The sequence below is a fragment of the Eubalaena glacialis genome, chromosome 17, assembly GCF_028564815.1.
Source record: "Eubalaena glacialis isolate mEubGla1 chromosome 17, mEubGla1.1.hap2.+ XY, whole genome shotgun sequence".
NCBI lineage: Eukaryota > Metazoa > Chordata > Mammalia > Artiodactyla > Balaenidae > Eubalaena > Eubalaena glacialis.
In genome coordinates, this window is record NC_083732.1 from 60,600,448 (window position 1) to 60,616,667 (window position 16,220).

Sequence of the window (16,220 nt, forward strand, 5' to 3'; positions counted from 1 at the left end):
ATTCTGTCATACAGAGTGAAGTAGGTCAGAAAGAGAAAAACAAATACCATATGCTAACGCATATATATATGGAATCTAAAAAAAAAATGGTACCGATGAACCTAGTGGCAGGACATGAATAAAGACACAGACATAGAGAATGGATTTGAGGACATGGAGGGGGGAGGAGAAGGTGGGGTGAAGTGAGAGAAGCATCGACATATATACAGTACCAAATGCAAATAGATAGCTAGTGGGAAGCAGCCGCATAGCACACGGAGATCAGCTTGGTGCTTTACGACGACCTAGAGGGGTGGGATAGGGAGGGTGGGAGGGAGGCTAAAGAGGGAGGGGATGTGGGGATATATGTATACATATGGCTGATTCACTTTGTTGTACAACAGAAACTAACACAGCATTGTGAAGCAGTTATACTCCCATAAAGACATATAAAAAAAAAAATCCAGCAATCACACATCTGGGTATCTATCCAAATGAAATGAAATCTATCTTGAAGAGGTATCTGCAGTCCCATGTCCACTGCAACATTATTCACAATAGCCAAGATATGGAAACAACCTAAGTGCCCGTGAATGTATGAGTGGATTTAAAAAGATGTGGTACATACATAAAATGGAATATTATTTAGCCATGAGAAAGAAGGACATCCTGCTTTTTGCAACTGTGTGGGTGATATTTGAGGGCATTATGCTGAGTGAAATAAGCCAGACAGAGAAAGACAAAAACTATAAGGTATCACTTATACGTGTAATCTTAACAAAAAGTCAAACTCATAGAAACAGCGAGTAGAAAAGTGGTTGCCCGAGGCAGAGGGGTGGGAGAATTAGGGAGAGGTTAGTAAAAGGGTTCAAACTTAGTCTGAGGAGCTAATGTGTAAAGGGGTGACTGTAGCTGATAGCACTATATTGTATAATTGACATTTGCTAAGAAGAGAGTAGAACTTAAATGTTCTCACACAAAAAAATTATGTATATGTACATATATATATATAAATATGTGAGGGATGGATGTGTTAATTAACTGGATGGGAGGAATGCTTTCACAATGCATACATATATCAAATCATTATATTGTACACTTTAAATGTCTTATAATTCTGTGTGTCAGTTATACCTCAGTAAAGTGAAAATAAGTAAATATCTAAAAAATAGAAGTCACTTTAAAAATGTCATGAACTGAACCGTAACCACTGTATTGAGAACTAGGATATAATTTGCCATCTTAGTAAGGAGCCTTTCAGTGGGTTGAAGAGAGAAGCCAGGGAGCGGTGTATGAAGGGGAAAATGAAAAACAAGAAAGAAGAAATAATAATAATTCTTTATTATTTGGAAGTTTTACTTGGTAAGGAAGGAGAGAGACAGGGAGATAGACAAAAGGGCGTATAAGATTTTACTGAAAATCTAATTTTCTGCTCCAGCTTTTAAAATACAGTTGACCCTTGAGGTCTCTAAGGCTTTAGAGCCACCTCAGTCTAAAGACCTCCTTGTTTAATTTAACACCACATAGACCAGTGTTTGTCTATACAACATCCTAGCACAGAGTTATTCACTCTATCTGTGGCAAAATTTAAATCACAAACCTACCGCCATTTCAAACCACTTCCCTCCAGCGTTCTGTTAATGTGTGTTCAGGGAATATTAACCTAAATAAAATGTAGTTTGTATGAAAAATTTGTCCTCTAAAATTAAACAATGTTATGCCTAATTTTTAGACCATTTAGCAGGCATTAGAGCATGGTAATAAATAACAGAAGCCCTGATGTTGGACCATCTAGGTCAAGTCCCAGTGACTGCATTTACTAGCTCTGTGATTTTTGAAGAGTTATTTGACCCCTCTCTGCTTTGTTTTTCTTATATGTCAAATGGGGGTAATAATAAATAGCTTATTCAGAGTTGAGGAAGTAAATATACCAGTTGCTACCCAGTAAATAATAAATGACACACACACAAATTACAGTTGACCCTTAAACACTATGGTTTTGAACTGCACAAGTCCACTTATACATGGATTTTTCTTCAATAAATACTATAGTATTACACAATCCAATCAGTGGTTGGTTGAATCCACATACTAGCATAGTAGGAACTGCAGGTATGGAGGAACTGAGTATAGGGAGGGCTGACTATAAATTATTTGCAGATTTTCCACTGCTTGGAGAATTGACACCCCTAACGCCTGTGCTGTTCAAGGGTCAACTGTGTTTCTTAAATTGTTTTACACATAATTTTCCAACCAGTGAGACTATGACAGCTAGTATAGTTGAGATAATTTAGACCTTTGAAATGGAATTTGTAATTTTTTTCTTGCATCAGGTAACCCCTTATCTATCATTACTTAAAATCAATCCAACATACATAATGGTTTCCCTGTAATTAATGGGCTTTAGGCATAATTCTTATTTTATATTTGGGTTCCTACTGACATTTGTTCTATCACTTCATACTACTTTAGCGTTTTTATAGTATGCCAAAGCTATGGAAATCTTTTCTCAAATATAAAGAATTAAGTAATGCATCACATAAAGGTTAGATTTATTTTCTTTCCCTTTTCTGTCCTTTTAGAATGTCTATACATTGCTACTGGGTTATAATGAAAAGTAAACAAGTAATTGCAAAAGAAATGGACAATGTGACTTAAGTCACTGCCTACTTAAATTCTTTAAGTGTGGCTTTTTACATTTTCAGTTAAAAAGGTTCACTATATTCCATATTTTCATATATTTTTTATAATTTTATATGAAGAACTCTTAGGAATAGCAGCTCTAACCAAATAGTATAACCCTGTATTTTTAACAGATCCCTTTCACATGCCTCAAATAACCCTAAAAAGACCAAGACAAAAAAATTTAATGTACATTTCTATAAATTTAACTCATTTAAAAGGCTTATCTTAAATCTTTTCAGATATTCATTTGTTTTTCTAATGCAAGTACAAAAATTAGCATATGAAATGAATGTAAAAGATTCTTCAACTCTTTTATCTGTAAAAGGAAGAAATTTTCTTCCCTCATTCATTTCACTTCTCTGGGGCTTGGTTTTCTTACTATAAAATGATAAAGATTAGATTAACAAGTTTCCAATGCTCTTTTTAGGAATAAATATGTATAAACCAAAACATTTCTTCATTCCACTCGATCCCCATTGTTTTTGGGTTTTGCTTTTTCTACATTTTCTATTTTGGCTTCCTTAGAAACATCATTCTTTCATTTTTTTTTTTTTAATTAATAGCTACTCTATTTATTTATTTTATTTTTAGCTGTGTTGGGTCTTCGTTTCATGCGAGGGCTTTCTCTAGTTGCGGCAAGCGGGGGCCACTCTTCATCGTGGTGCGGGGGCCACTCTTCGTTGCGGTGCGCGGGCCTCTCACTATCGCGGCCCCTCCCGTTGCGGGGCACAGGCTCCAGACACGCAGGCTCAGCAGTTGTGGCTCACGGGCCCAGTTGCTCCGCGGCATGTGGGATCTTCCCAGACCAGGGCTCGAACCCATGTCCCCTGCATTAGCAGGCAGAGTCTCAAGCACTGCGCCACCAGGGAAGCCCTCATTCTTTCTTATTTAAGTCACATACAAGTGGTTACTCATTGATCATGTAATCTTTTCCCAGTTGAGCTCATTAACATCAAAGAATCTTACATGTTTTAAGAGATTTAAGTATCATCCCCTTGCCAGATTAAAAAAAGAAAAAATGCAGCCAAAAAATGAAATAATCTGTCCAAGGTTATGCAACTAGAATTGAAGGGACAGACCTAGAATTCACAGTTTCGGAGATTCAGAACACTTCCACTATACAAGCTTTCCCCTCTTCTTAAGAAAACCCATCCCTCCTCTCTCAAAATACTTATTTTGAGCATGCTTTTCTCGCAGGATGGCAATGACAGTATCCACCACTGCATATGCTCTTTGTAATGTGCCCTTGACACTGCCCCACCCTCCCCACCTAGCGGTGCAGTCACTGTCCCCTTGAATCAGGGCAGCTTGTGACTGCTTCTGCCAATAGAGTACAGTGGAAGCGATGCCGTGTGACTACAGGGCTGAGTCATAACAGTGATGCAGCTTCTTCTGGGTTCATAGGAACACTTAAGCTTGGAGCCTTGCACCACCTTTTAAGAAGTCTGGCCACCCTGAGACCACCATGCTCCGAGGAAGCCAGACCACATGAGAGGACATCTGTGAGTGCTCTAGTCACCTGCCCTAATTTTCAATCAACCCAGTCTAGGAGCCATAGATGTGAGTCAAGGAGCCTCCTCGTGACATGAGCCTCCAGCCATCGAGTCTCCCAGCTGAGGTCCCAGCCATTGTGGACAGTCATCAAGTCATCCCCACTGTGTCCTAAGTTCTGACCCTCAGAATCCATGAAAATCATAAAATGGTCAACATTTTAAGCCCCTACGTTTTGGGGAAATTTATTACCCAACAATAGTAACCAGGAAAACTAAGAATAACAGATTCACAGAACTCTTTAGCTATGGGATCTAAAATTATTAGCATGCTAACCAAGCTGTTACCTGACCATCGCTTCAGGTCAGCAGTGACAGTGGCCTCTTCTTGTACTGAGCTCAGGTGTAGATTTACAGAGGATATCTGCTTTTCACTTTGAGGTGCCCCACAAGGATTCAAAGTGAATTCCATGTACACCGCTTAAGCTATATTTCAAGTCAGGTCATGCCAAGCATACTCTTCATATTTTAACCACTATGCCATGTAACCTAATAGTGGAAAAATCTCAAACCGTTTATATTTGCTTTAGAAAATTATTTATATTTCTTCTCTTTCCCCACGTATTTCATTTGGCCCATGGACATTCACACCCTCTCTGTATCCAGGATTGAGATCATCCCAGACAGATGATTGTGCCAGTCATCTGTTTATTGTCTCTGAGACCCAAATCTATCCTTTTATGCTCCACTCTGACATGTATTATGGGGCTAGGACCCTGAAAACTTCACTTCCAAACTGCCTTGTCATCTGCCTTCATTTAGGTTATGCTAAAGCAAGGTTTCTCAGCCTCAGCACTATTGACATTTTGGGATGGATAATTCTTTTTGTTGCTGTTACAGTTTTATTGAGATGTAATTGACATACAGCACTGCATAAGTTTAAGGTGTAGAGCATAATGATTTGACTTATGTATATTATAAAATGATTCTCACAATAAGATTAGTTAACATCATCTCATATAGATTTTTAGAAAAAGAAAAAACGTGTTTTCCCTTGTGATGAGAACTCTTAGGATCTACTATCTTAACAATTTTCAAATGTATCATACAGCAGTGTTAACTATAGTCACGTTACATCCCTAGTACTTATTTATCTTATAACTGGAAGTTTGTACCTTTTGAACACCTTCCTCCAGTTCCCCCACCCCCCCCCCACCTCCAGCCTCTTGGTAACCACAAATTTGATCTTTTTTTTTTTTTAAAGGAATTCCTTTATTTTATTGTTACTATTATTATTTATTTATTTATTTATTTTAAGCTGTGTTTGGTCTTCGTTTCTGTGCAAGGGCTTTCTCTAGTTGCGGCAAGCAGGGGCCACTCTTCATCGCGGTGCGCGGGCCTCTCACTATCGCGGCCTCTGTTGTTGCGGAGCACAGGCTCCAGACGCGCAGGCTCAGTAGTTGTGGCTCACGGGCCTAGTTGCTCCGCGGCATGTGGGATCTTCCCAGACCAGGGCTCGAACCCGCGTCCCTTGCATTGGCAAGCAGACTCTCAACCACTGCGCCACCGGGGAAGCCCCAAATCTGATCTCTTTTTCTGTGAGTTTGGTTTTTTGTTGTTGCTTCTTGATTCAGTTCCACATATAAGTGAGATCATACAGTATTTGTCTTTCTCTGTCTGACTTATTTCACTTAGCATAATGCCCTCAAGCTCCATCCATATTGTAACTAATGGCAGGATTTCCTTCTTTTTTATGGCTGAGTAATATTCCATTGTGTGTGTATTTATATATATACACACACAAATACAGTTGACCCTTTCACAACTCAGGTTTGAACTGTGTGGGTCCACTTATATGCAGATTTTTTTTCAATAAATACTACAGTACTACACAATTCAAAGTTGGTTGAATCTGCATATGTGGAAACTTGGATATAGGGTATGATGTAAGCTATGGGTCTGTCATATATGTCCTTCATTATATTGAGGTACGTTTCTTCTATACCTAATTTGTTAAGAGTTTTTATTGTCAACAATGTTGAATTTTTATATTTTTTTCTTTCATTCTATTAATATGATGTATCACATGTATTCATTTGCATATGTTGAATCATCCTTGCATCCCAGAAATAAATCCCATTTGATCATGGTTTACGATCCTTTTAACGTGATGCTGAATTTGGTTTGCTAGTATTTTATTGAGGTTTTTGCAACTACTTTCATCAAGGATGTTGGCCTGTAATTTTCTTTGTTGTAGTGTACTTTTCTAGCTTTGGTATCAGGGTAATGCTGGCCTTGTAAAATGAGTTTGGGAATGTTTGATATTTTGGAAGAGTTTGTGAATGATGGTATTAGTTCATCTTTAAATGTTTGATAAAATTCACCAGTGAAGCCATCGGGTCCTGGATTTTTCTTCTTTGGGAAATTTTTGATTACAGATTCAATCTCCTCACCAGTAACTGGTTTGGTCAGGTTTTCTATATCTTCCTGATTCAGTGTTGGTAAGTTGTATGTTTTTAGGAATTTTCAATGTCTTCTAGGTTGTCCTGTTTGATGGAATATAGTTGTTCATAATACCTCTTATGATCTTTTCTATTTCTGTGGTATCAGTTGTAATGTCTCCTTTTTCATTTACAATTTTATTGATTGGGGTCCTCTCTCTTTTTTCCTTGGTTAGTCTAGGTAAAAATTTGTCTTTTTTTTTTTTCAAAGCACTAACTTTTGATTTTTGAAATCTTTTCTATTGTTTTTCTGTTCTATTTCATTTATTTTTGCTCTAATCCTTATTATTTTCTTTCTTCTGCCAAGTTTTGGGCTCAGGTTATTCTTCTTTTTCTAGTTCCTTGAGGCATAGAGTTAGGTTGTTTGAGATCTTTCTTGTTTCTTAATTTTGGCATTTATCCCTATAACCTTCCCTCTTAAAGAACTGATTTTGCTGCATCCCATAAGTTTGGGTATGTTGTGTTTTCATTTTCGCTTGTCTCAAGATACATTTTTATTTTCCCTTCCAAGTGTTCAGGCCAGGTTTTCCCGTCAGGAAGCACCAGGAGCCACACTCAAGAGTGAGCAAGGCTGTGAATTAGCTCCCTGACTGGGCGGGGCAGAAGGGCCAGCCCCACGCAGCCTCCCAGGTGTTCCCAATCAGGCTTTCTGGTCAGGAGGGGCCTGGGAGCTGCACTCAGCAATGAGAGGGGCTATGAATTAGCCCCCCTGCCTGGGTGGATTAGGGGAACAAACTCCAAGCTCAGAAACATTCTTGTTTGTGGTCTTGACTCAAGCTGACCTGCTTTTCGAATTCCCTGACTGAACGATGCCATTGGTTTTGCTCTGGGGATGATTCACTCTGCCTGCAGTCCTCTCTGCCTGAACGTTGCTGGGCCACACAGCTTCCAGGTATTTCCCGGCTTTCACCAGGCTTTCTGGCCAGGCGGGGCCAGGAACTGCACTCAGCAGTGGGCGGGACTAGGAACTAGCTCCCTGCCTGGGCAGAGCAGGAGGGCCAGCCCCAAGCAGCCTCCCAAGTGACCCCAATCAAGCTTCCTGGTCAGAAGCGGCAGGAACTGCACCGCCGCAATGAGTCCGGCTATAAATTAGCTCCCCTGCCAGGTGCAGCAGGAAACTGAGTTCAAGCTCAGGAAGGCTCGCGTTTGTGGTCTTGCTATAACCCAGCTCCTCAAGGGGTCAAGCCAACCCACTCCTCAAGTTCCCTGGCCTAACAGTGCCACTGCCTTTGCTCAGGACCATCAGCTCTGCCTGCCACGCTCTCTATTTGAGGCTACACAGCTTCCAGGTTTCCCACCAGGCTCTCTGGTCAGGTGGGCCGGGAGCTATACTCAGCAGTGGAACTAGGCCTGTGACTCAGCTCCCCTGCCTGGGCGGGAGCAGGCCAAGCTCCAGGGCCATCAGGGCTTCATTTGAGGACCCAAATCAGGCACCCCACCAAGTTCCTTGGTCAGACAGAACTTCCATCTGGACTCTGCAGATGAACAAGGCTGCTGGTTGGAACTACTACATGGCTATGCAGGTAGGAACTCAGTCTGCCAAGATCTGAGTGCTGGTTGTTGTGAGACCCTCCCTGCTCCCCCCTACTCCATCAGAGTTAGATTCCCAATGGTCAAGCCCTGAAGAGCCCCCTGTAATCCCTGTGTGGCGAGACCAGAGTGGGGTGACCCACGATGCCAGGGGAGTTGATGTCCACCCTTGGTGCTCCTTCCCCACCAGAGGAACCATAGGTTCAGGGGACATGTCTTCTGTGATGCTGAACCTGCCTGGGGGAGGGGCCTTGTGATTAACACATAGCAGCTTCTCATGCCCTTCTGACACAGTCTGTCTTCATCTCTATTGTATGTTGTGGGGCAGGGGGAGGGTTTCAGTCTCACTCATGTGTTCTAGGATATTTTTCAGTGGTGTCTTATCCATGGATGGTTGTTTTCCTTGTGATGGGGAGTGAAGTCAGGGACCATCTATGTCACCATCTTGGTGCCATCACTCTCCCAGGCTGAATAATTCTTTGTTGGGGTGGGGAGTCCCACTGTCCCCTAGATTGTAGAAAGCTTAGCAGGTTTCCGGGTCTCTACACTAGATGCTACCATAGGCAAAAATGTCTCCAGACATTGCCAATGTCTCCTGCAGATCAAAATCACCCCTAGTTGAAAACATGAAGCTAGAGGGAGATTGGAAGGAGGAACAAATAGAGAAGGACTTCTGTACTTCGTTCCTATTCCCTTCAGCATTTCTTCAGTGGTAGCAGTTGCTCTTGTTTCTGGCTTCCTTTGGCACTACCAGAATCAACCCCGTCGTGGCCCCTCAGAGATACTAGTGGCTGCCACACTGGTGGTGCCCCTCTTCAAAGGTCTGATCACCTCCTCATGGTCTCTGCTCTGAGCTGCAAGCTAACGCCAACTGGACCCATTTTTTCCCTGGCTCCAGGAGGCAATGGTGGAAGGGCTTCTTCCTGGAGACATTACCTCTGGCTTAGGTCAGAATCCCCTTATTGTATTAAATCTCCTCTGTTTGAAATATCTAACACAGTTTCTGTTTTCTGAACTGGCCTTTGGCTAATAGAGTGATAATGACTATAACCTTGGCATAGACCAAGCAACACAGCTGGCAGAAGCCGGGGATGCTTTTCATCATTCAGCAGACATGTATTGAACATCTATGAATAGACAGGCCCCGTATTCAGCTTTGAGAATAAAAGCTAAGAAATATGCCGTCCTTGCTATCTGGGCAATAAAGAAAAGGCCTATCAAGAGCCAACTGTAGATGGGTTAAGTACCTGCAAAATTGCTTTTTAAGGCAGTGTCTCACTTGGCAACCCACAGATCAGTGTCAAGGGGTACGCTGTATTATGTTTCTCTTTACTGGTTTTAATTGTTTGGGGCACATGTCCTATTTCTTTAGTTTGTTTTTTAAATTGAAAATATATTCACGTTGACATACATTCTTTTATTCTTACCAAAACAGAAGTAATTAAAATATTTTATAATTGCCAAACCACTGGCGAAAGTGGAAAGAGGTTAGAAAATATATGTCCTTGTTCTTTGTTCAAACATCTTTGTTACAACTTGGGGAAATAAGCCAAGATTTATATATAAAAAAAGGATGGAGAGTGAGGGTAAGCTAGAAGCTAGAAACCAGTCATGATAAATGTTTAAATTTTCACAAAATCCTTTACAATTGACTTGAGACTTCATAGGTTAAATAGTGGAGAATTTGCAAAATTTTTTTAAAGTCTCCTGGTTTAATAAGAGTGAGTGTTTGAAGTAAAATTCCAAATTTTCTCCTCTGCCTGAATATGTGTGGTGAGACAAGGAAAGGACCTTATTTAGTCACTGTCTTAAATTCTGATCTTGTTTGTTTTGAGACCAGTAACTAATGGCGTCTTCTTTTTTTTCCATCTGTCAGGGAGTGGCCCTGCTGAGGCCACATGTAGGACACTTGCTATCAAGTGCCAGCAGCCGAACTCAAGCTAACGAAAGCAAAAAGGAGGATGTATGATAAGAATGTTGGGATCTCACCAACACATTGGGTTTCAGGAATATTGGAACCAGGGTCTTGAATTTCTTTAGGACCCAATATTTTCTCTTTCCTACATTTCAATGTCATTTTTTTTTCTCTCCTTGTTTTTTTCTAACAAAAACTTCCAAGTTTTATAGTGTCCAGCTTCAGCCACCAGAAAGACACTGATGTGTTCTGTTCCCAAGTTCAAAACTATGAGGGAAGAATCTCAGGTTTTAAACCAGCTTGTGACTCATCAGGTGTCACCAGGAGATGGGGTCATTTAAGAATAATTATAGAGCTCAGCTAATAGGGACAGTCAGTAATTATGCCTAAAGACATCAGGAAATGGTAACAAAGGTACATTTCACCCAAGCATTTAGGGATGAGCAGGAGTTTGCCAAAAGAAAGGCACACTAAGCATCCTGGCTGAAGGAACCACCTCTGCAAAAGTGCTGAGGCCTAGAAGGGTCTGGAGTATCCACAGAGTTGTTTTCAATATGATCAGAGCATAGGTTGCCTGAAATTATGGTGCAGAGAGGTTGGAGGCTAGTTTTCAAAAGGTTTTATGTGCTGTCAAGACCCTCATATGCTGTATTAGAGATTAAACTCAGTCTACAAACAGCAGGGAGATAAAAGAGGTTTCAGATAAAAGGCTCTCTCAATAGTCTCCAGATTCTAGTCTAAGACTGTGATTCTTAGCTGGGGGCAGTTGTGTCCCCCAAGAAGACATTTGGCTGTATCTGGAGATGTTTTGTATTACATTACTTGGGGAGTGTTAGTGGCACTACGCCAGGGGTGCTGCTAAACGTCCTACAATGCACAAGGAAGCTGCCACAAGGAAGAATTATCCAGTCCAAAATTTCAGTAGTGCTGAGATTGAGACACCCCTGTACTGAGATCGTGGCTGGGGGACTGTAAGGCGTTTGTAAAGATGCTTTCAAAGTGAGTCGGATGTAGGAGTAACACAATGAGAAGGGTCCACCGTGACTCTGAGGTAGCTGTCCCAGGACCTTAGGTGGCTATTGAAGCAGTTAACTGAGAACAAGTGAAGCAGGGCTTTGTGGAGATGCTAATGACGCATTCGGATAGGTTCTTGTCTGTCAACTGAAAAAAACCCCACAACCTAAAAGTTGAGAATAAATGTTTTATTTGGTGGACTTACTGAGGACTATAGCCCAGAATACAGCCTTTCAGGTAGCTCTGAGGAACTGTTCCAAAGAGGCAAGAGAAAACCCAGAATATACAGGAGTTTTTGCTTGAAAAAACAAACAAACAAACATGTAGTTGAACATCAAAAATTACTGCTAATCACAGAAAAACCAGACATTTCAAGTTAATGATTTTAGTGTTTTTCTGTGTATGGGAAAATGCAAGAGTTGGGGCTTTTTGAAATTATTCCTTTGATATGCACCTTAACTAGGGCCAGTATCCTGTTTTTCTCCATCCTGAATTCCCCTTGGTGCACTGTCCCAAGGCTGCAATGGCTGATGGCTTTAGGGTCAGCATTCTTTGCTTATGAAATGGCAGGTGACATTCTTTGTCCACATGTCCCATTGCTATGATGCACCTGCCAACAAAGTGAAGATAAATAATCAGCCAAAGGGGAAATTGCATGCTATTTGATTATATATCATCTCTTGCTACAGTCATGTAGGGAAACAGAAACTCTGTTAGTTCTTCAACCTCTACATCAGAATAATAGTAGTGAATGAAGCCCACATAATGTTTTTTTAATTTATTTTTTATTGAAGTATAGTTGAACTACAATGCTGTGTTAATTACTGCTGTATAGCAAAGTGACTCAGTTATACATATGTATACATTCTTTTTCATATTCTTTTCCATTATAGTTTATCACAGGGTATTGAATATAGTTCCCTGTGCTACACAATAGGACCTTGTTGTTTATCCATTCTGTGTATACCAGTTTGCATCTGCTAATCCCAAACTCCCACTCCAACCCTCTCCCATTCCCTCCCCCTTGGCAACCACCAGTCTATTCTCTATGTCCCTGATTCTGTTTCATAGATAGGTTCATTTGTGTCATCTTTTAGATTCCACACATAAGCAATATCATATGGTATTTGTCTTTCTCTTTCTGGTTTACTTCACTTAGTTTGATAATCTCTAGTCACATCCATGTTGCTGCAAATGGCATTATTTCATTCTTTTTTATGGCTTAGTAGTATTCCATTGTGTGTGTGTGTGTGTGTGTGTGTGTGTGTGTGTGTGTGTACATACACACACCACATCTTCTTTATCCATTCATTTGTCAATGGACATTTAGGCTGCTTCCATTGTAAATAGTGCTATTTACAATTTAGTGGCTATTGTAAATAGTGCTGCTATGAATATAGGGGTACATGTATCTATATGAATTGTAGTTTTGTCTGGATATATGCCCAGGAGTGGGATTGCTGGATCATATGGTAGTTCTATTTTTAGTTTTCTGAGGAACCTCCATACTGTTTTCCACAGTGGCTGTACCAACTTACATTCCCACCAACAGTGTAGGAGGGTTCCCTTTTCTCCACACCCTCTCCAGCATTTGTTATTTGTAGACTTTTTAATGATGGCAATTCTGACCAATGTGAAGTGTTACCTCATTGTAGTTTTGATTTGCATTTCTCTGATAATTAGTGATGTTGAGCATCTTTTCATGTGCCTGTTGGCCATCTGTATTTCTTTGGAGAAATGTCTCTTTAGGTCTTCTGCCCATTTTTCAGTTGGGTTTGGTTTTTTGTTGTTGAGTTGTATGAGGTGTTCGTGAGCCCGTGGAATACCGATCATCATATGGCTGAATGAAATACTCTTAAATGTTCCATTCACGGAGGTGATATTTAATACCACCAATATATATTTAAATTAATACTATTTATGCTGTTTCTGCTCACCTGGTTATTATCTCTTGGTTCCCAGACACTTTGAATAATCCCCAACCCCTTGACTGACTCCAGCTGGGAACCTGGGAAATGCAGTCTTTAGGGGTCAACCCACTTGTGATGCACAGCAGGGGAAAGGCAAGGAATGGCCCCTACAGCCGGGCAGGGTAGTTCACTCAGTACTTATTTAATCTGGACAACACTCTCAGTAAGCTATTATTACCCACTTTTACAGTCAAGGAAACTTAACTCATTAAGTGACTTGCCAAAGTCATAAGGCCCATCAGGGGCAAATCTGGAGGTTTTACCAAAGTCTGTCCTGATCTAAAGCCCCCGCTGCTCTCTCAGCAGAGGGTTGAACATCATAGCTGGACTTTCCAGGCTGTAAATCTTGAACAGTTCCAAGGAGGACTGATATCCTCCTGGAAAACAAAATAGGGAAACGATTTAAGTCACAGAGAAACACTCCTGTAATGCAAGACTACAGGACCCAAAAGAGCAGCTGTAGACCATGAACCTTCTTATTGAAAAAAACGAAGATCCTGGCCTAACTTCTTACATAAATCATTATTGTTCTGCTTAATGGGGCTGCCGTAAACCTAATAACCTGAAGGATTTGCAAGCATTTTAATGAAAAATACATTGGCTTTTAGAGGAAACTAATTCAGCCCAGGGGGACAGAGTTTAGATACAGGGAGATTTATCCTTGGTAGTCAACAATAGGTTCTGTTACCTGGGTGACGTTAACACATTAACACAGATGAGTTTATGCGATAAGCTGCTGCCAGCAAAGAGCAGAACCTGAAGACAGGTGGAAGGGCACAGGAGAAGGGGTTTTTATGGAGGATGACAAGAGGTAAGGGAGAGAGGAGGGAAGATGAGCTCTCTTACAGGGAGATAAAGGCGGAGGGTGGGAGGGAGGGAGACGCAAGAGGGAGGAGATATGGGGATATATGTATATGTATAACTGATTCACTTTGTTATAAAGCAGAAACTAACAAAATAAAAAGAATAATGGAATTGCTAGGGAAGTTTATTGGGTTTGTTTAGCAGATTTCCTATGTACTGATTAATGTGTATTGCATGATCCTCTGGTTGTCAGTCTATATTAGAAAGTTACCTTGTATGGGTTTATAAGGTTAAGTAATGTGGGCAACTCTTCTTCTTGGATGCTTGTAGAACAGGTGTTCACGTATCCTGATCTCCATAACCCCATGGGTTAATAGGTCTCAGTCCATAGTTTGAACTGTCTTTCCTGGAGCCAACTGAAAGTTCTTTAAATTCCTGATTTACAATTTTTTTGTACTCTTTGTGTTAACTTTGGATTTATTATTGCTTGCTTGTTTGGGTTGTGAAGACAAAGCTGGGTTCAGAATTCTCCCATGGGCTTTGTTTGACCTCCTGTAATCTAGCATCAGGCCTAATTCCCACTCCACAGCTGAGCCATTGGAGAAACTTGCTCTTTTAGCCACAATGATTGCAAAGAGATGGGCACACGAACCAAGTCAAGCCCATCTGAGGCCATCGCTGGGATTCTTCCAATGTAAGCTAATCACGAAGCTGTTAGGATGTAATACTGTTGCCAATCACATTACAGCAAATGGAGAAATCCAATGAGCAGGAGGAGAATGAAGCTAATACACTAAGGAGGAGAGAGGACCAAGAGGGTGTGTATGTAAATGGTGTTTAAGTTCTAGTTCAAACTCCAAGGCCCAGTCAGGCCCTGGTTCCTGTAGCTCAGACCCTTCCAACAAGTGCTTCTGTCGCTTACAGCCAAAGTCCTTGCTTGATATGGTTTGTAATGCAGGTGTAATTCTGGTGATTCCCATATAAGTGAAATTTCCTAAACCCCCCCTTCAAACCCATCACCTGTGGAAACCACAGCTGCACATGACCCTTCCAAAGACATTAGCTAATTCCTGGGAAGTTTACATTATCCCCACCACACCAGTGATTGGGACCTAGCATCCTTGCGTATTACCTGTACCACACCGTGAACAAAGCACACAACATGACGGCCTTCACAAAAATCATATTGTGTGAGTTTAGGAAACTGTACTAAAGGTTTGGTGGAGACTGTGTCCTGAGGCACAGCCATGTCATATACCTCATGGTCTCATTTCTCTTTGCCTCTTCTCAGCAATACAAAAAAAATTTTTAGTCCATTTTTCTCATACGTAGAAATTTACTAACCATCATCTGTTACCTACACATCTTGATATTTCAATTCAACCCCAAATGTCTTAAGATAATTTCCTCATAAAGTCCTCTTTTAAAGTCTGATTCCAGCTAGAATTTCACCATGTTACATAACATTTTTTCTTATCTTTGTAAAAAGTAGATACAGTTTTAGATATTTGAGATAGTAAATTATCAGTATATCTAATTTTATATTCTGCCTTCTTCACCTCACTTTAGACCAGATGTATTTTCCTATGTGAATAAAAACTCTTCAAAACCATATTTAATGTCTTCATAGTATTTTATTGTATAAATATATGATAATTTACTTATAATTCCCCTAAATTTTGAGTATTTAGATAACTTTAGTTTTCACTACTGTAAATGACAATTCATCTTTATGCATGAATGTTTGTATTTTTTATTCATCTTCTGGAATTGTTCCCAAGAAATGAAATTACAGAGTTAGAGGTTATGAAAAATATTAAAGCTCTTAACCAAATCACTCAGTTGCTTTTTCAGGAAGATTATGTAAGTTTAAAATCTCTCTGGCAGTGTATGAAAAGTGCTTGTTTCACTTCATCCCTGTTACCTTGTGTTTGTTTCACTTCATCTTGTATAAAAAATGTGCTCCTTTCGCTTCACCCTTGTTATCTGTGTAAACTTGGTTACCAAGTGTTTAAAGATTTTCTAATTGATAAGTGAGAAATAATTCATCATTATATTTCTTTGATTACTAGGGAAGTTGAGAAATTTTTATACACATTTTAGCTTTTTCTTCTTTTGTAAATGGTCTGTTCATGTCCTTTGCCACTTACATAATAAAAAGCAGTCTCCCATCCCACCTCTCCATCCATCAGAGAAAAACTCTTTTTTAAAAAAATGTATTTATTTTTTATTTATTTATTTTTGGCTGTGTTGGGTCTCCGTTGCTGCACGTGGGCTTTCTCTAGTTGCGGCAACCGGGGGCTACTCTTTGTTGCAGTGTGCAGGCTTCTCA